Here is a 4,070-nt window from a genome sequence, read left to right as displayed (position 1 = left end):
GCGCGGCCGGAGGGCCCGGGCGGCCCGGGGAGAGGCGGCGGGGCTGGGGTGCGGAGCGGAGCCGGGCAGGGCAGTGAGAAGGAGTCGCTGGTTTACCTGCGGTCCAGGACAGGGAGTCTCTCAGAACCCAAGTCAGTCTTCAGCCTCAACAACACAAGATGGCCGACACGTCGCCACGCACGTCACGTGACGCCGCGCGCTCCGCCACGCCCCCTGCCCCGCCCCCGCCCCCCGCCTCGCTTCCCTTTCCCCACTTGCCCAGCCTCCCACGACATCCTTCCTTTCCTCAGTCTCCCGCCCCTCTCCCGGGACACGCCCCTGCCCGAGACCCGGATGTCAAGCTGAGCAGGGCGGGGCCACGGCCCGGCGCAGGCGCAGTGGCGGGCGCCTGCTGGAGCCCTTGGCTGAAGCTCCCTGCCTGCCCTTGAGTTGAGTAGAGTTGGTGTCCAGAGTTGGCCCCGCGCCAGGCACCCTGTGACTCACTAGCTTGTGTGCCCAATCCGGGGCCTGTGTTCAGTTTTAAACGCTCTGCAAATTTTCCACACTAGAACTTTTCCAGAGCTTTCTGTCCAGCCCTGAGGCTTCTGATAGTTGGGTCTCTTAGCCCACCTCAAAGTTCACTTTTTCTGCCTGGGTGCGATCCTAGAGAGTGTGGTTGGGAGCGACCAACGTGGAAATCCCTATCAGTTTCTCTGTTCACAGTGGAGCCTGAAGCCCATTCTGGAGGCCTGGAAGCTGAGTGCTACAGAGCACACTCATTTACACTTCAACATCAAACACTGTAACCCTCTGCCCAGCAATCTCTCCTGCTCTGGGGTTGCCAGGAGAGCTTCAAACCGGTTCATTTCGGTTCAACCCCCTGCTGAGAAGTTTCCTTTCCACCCACATATACCGAATTAAGCTACAATTTAGCACAATCCCCTGGCGATTCTTATACATGCACAAACGTATCCTGAGACCTCTAAGAATCACCTGTGGAGGGGGGAGGAGGGGTAGAGTGGGAGTAAAGGGGAGACGATGTCAAGGAGACCAGGAAGGAAAAGAATGTTTGGAAACGGATGGTGTGGTAGCAATTGTACAATGCTGCTTAATGTGATTGAACTAAGGAATGATATATGTATTAACTGCCAGTTAAAAATAAAAGTTAAAAAATAAAAGAACAAAAACACCACCACCACCTTTCTGGCCGTGTTTCTATGACAATCTTCAGCACATTTTGGCTCTCTAATTGAAACATGACTCCAATTTGCAATTCAAATAGTCAATAAATGTCCATCTTTTTTTTTTTTAATGAAAGCATCACCTGCAGATTCGGAGTCAGTCTAAATGTGGGTTAGACACTGGAGTGCTAACCACAAGGTTGATGGTTCCAGGCCCACCAGATGAGGGTCCCTGAGCATTGGAATCAAGTCAATGGCAATGGATTTTTGGAGGGAGCAATACATGGGTCACACTTACACTAAAAGCTTCCTTCTTGTGCTCTGAATTCAAGTGTCACTGGGGGTCTTGTATTTTCACTTGCTAAATCTGACCATTTGACCCTTAGACTCCCTTCTTCTACATCTCCAATCGCTGTCAAGCTTGCAAAAGCAAGATCCTTCTCGTGAACTTTCAAGAAATGTTCAAGAGTTTTCCAAAAATTAGCGTTCAAAACTCCATTTCCCCCTTCAGACACTTTCCTGCTTTCCTGTTCCCTTTAGTACTCATATCTATCCACCTACCAATTTCCCCAGAGGACACCTCAAGCAGCAGGCATTTTTCAAATTCTCAAATCAACTCTAGCGATGCCCTAGCTTCCACACGATTGACCCCACCCTGCTTTCTCAGCCACCACTGTCCCTTGACTTTTATGCCCTGTCACTCAAGGTGTGGGCCATAGGCCGACAACGTCTAAATCCCCTGGCAATTTGTTGAAGGTGCACACGCTTCGCAATCCCATCGAGCTAAACTCTTGACTGTCATCCATGCCTCCCTTGCCCTCCCTCCCATCTCCCTCAAGAATGCAGGACTCCTGCTAAGCCCCTAGTTGAGGCTCTTCAAATGTTTTTGACAGTGCTGTTTCTTCCCTCCCTCCCTCATGACTCCACTTCTCCCCACCCTGCTCTTACCCCCCTCAACTTTAAAAGCCTAAGGCATATGTTACTGCCTCTGGGAAGCTTTTTAAAATCCCTTCCAAGAGACCAAAAGACTTGTCCTTTCAACTGTTTTGTTTTAATTTTGTTTGTTTTTGTTTTAATCATTTTATTGAGAGCTTTTACAGATGCTGTAACAATTCATAATTCCATGAGATCATGCAATGATTATACAATTGCTGCCACCTTCGGTTTCAAAACATTTTCATTCTTTTTAAACTCCTGATAGCAGCTCCCTCCCCTGTTTCCCCTCCCTCCCCCATCAACTGTTATTTTTAAAACAATAATAATACTTGCTATGTAGCAACCGGAGCCCCAGTAGCACTAACAGGGAAGTATTGGGCGGCTAACTACAAGGTTGAAAGTTCAAAGGCACCAGCTGCTCCTTGAGAGACAGTCCAGACCATCTGTTTCTGTAATGACTTATCAACCTTGAAAACCAAGTTTATAGGATTGCTTTGGGTCAGGAGCGATGAATTGATGACAGTGGCTCGTATGTAGCAATGGCTTCATGAAGAAGTGGACTCACGTTCTCTTTTGTGATCCTGAAGAAAGCCTTTGGAACCCTGAGGAAACAGAGAGAGGGAAGGGTTCCCCTCTCCTAATCATGGGAACTGCCAGGTCCAGAAGGGCATGCTACCTCAGCAATGCTGTCATCACAAGAATGTCCACACGTCCATGGGCTGAAGAAACGGAATCGTATGGTCTCGCACTCTGGGAAGCTAGGAGTTCAAATTCAGGACACCAGTTCTAGGGCAAGGCTTTCTCTGTCCACTCAGAAAAGTCCTTGTCTCCTCGGCTCCTGTCCCTGGTTCCTTGAAGATGTCCATGTGACTTGGTATCTATCTTCCACATCTCTGCGTATTTAATCCCTGTCTCAGAAGAGGTAGACATCTTCCACTAATCCTCCACTAACATAACAAAGACAACTCGTTCCCAACTGGTATTATAACTGCAGGCATTGACAACAGGTCTTTCAGAGAGCTACAATTCAATCACTAACACACCAATGTGTGCGCGTGATTTCTACACAGTACGCTTAGCTTTTATGATGCACCATTCTACAAGTTTTGACAAATGCAGAAGGTTGTGTAAATACCACTAAAATCAACATACACAACAATCCCATTGGCCACTGAAATCCTTCCCTTTCACTTCGTAGCCAACCCTATTCCAGCCCTGAGGCCCCGGGCAGCCACAGGTCTGCTTTCTGTCTATCTCCAAACTGACTCAAGAGATGATAAAAACCTCAGTAGTCTCACGGCAAGGGGAGAGACGGAACTAGTGACCAAAATCCTTCCAACAAACAGAAGTCCTGGACCAGATGGCTCCACTGGGGAATTCTACTAAACATGTAGAGAAGAAATGACACATGGTATTTAAACACCTCCAAAAAACCAAGAGAAGGGAAGGGTATTTCCTGATTCATTCTGGGAAGCAAACATAATGCTCTTAGCGGTACGAAAAGAACACTACGGGCCAATATCTCTTATGGATACAGTTGTAAACATTCTCAACCAAATATTAGAAAGCAGAATCCAGCAGCTTGTTAAAAGAGTCATACATTATGACCAACCAGGATTTATTCTAGGAATGCAAGGATGGCTCAACATTAGAAAATCAGTCAATGTAATACACCACCTAATGCAACAAAGTGGGGAAAAATGAGGAGCTGATACCAAGGGCTCGGTAGAAAAAGTACAATTGTGCTTGACTCCTGGATGGATGTGTGGATTGTGATAAGAGTTGTACAAGCCCCCAATAAAATGATTAAAAGAAAAAAGAAAAGAAAGAAAATTCCAAAAAAAGAAGAAAGTTTCCCCCAAAAGAAGAAAACTCCTAAGAGTCCACAAGAAAACTTCTAGAGCTGATAGAGAAATTTAACTAAGTCTCATGGTACAAGACCAACAAGCAAAAATTGGTTGGGTTTCTATCCAA

At 47.1% G+C, this 4,070-nt stretch overlaps 1 protein-coding gene across 4 annotated transcripts in view; it reads right to left on the bottom strand.

Annotated features, from left to right (window-relative positions):
- The window catches only part of GIGYF2 (GRB10 interacting GYF protein 2), a 114,570-nt gene extending 114,386 nt beyond the window's left edge, over positions 1-184 (bottom strand). For all 4 annotated transcript variants that reach the window (XM_045296315.1, XM_045296316.1, XM_045296317.1 and 1 more), the window contains exon 1: positions 97-184. The gene's annotated coding sequence lies outside the window, so the exon portion shown is untranslated. The remainder of the gene's footprint in view (positions 1-96) is intronic.
- Positions 185-4,070: the final 3,886 nt, after the last annotated feature.

Source organism: Echinops telfairi, unplaced genomic scaffold (genome assembly GCF_000313985.2).
Source record: "Echinops telfairi isolate 266 unplaced genomic scaffold, ASM31398v2 ScPeMD7_3;HRSCAF=10, whole genome shotgun sequence".
NCBI lineage: Eukaryota > Metazoa > Chordata > Mammalia > Afrosoricida > Tenrecidae > Echinops > Echinops telfairi.
The sequence above is the reverse complement of the archived record's forward strand: the minus strand, read 5'-3'. Positions and strand labels throughout refer to the sequence as shown.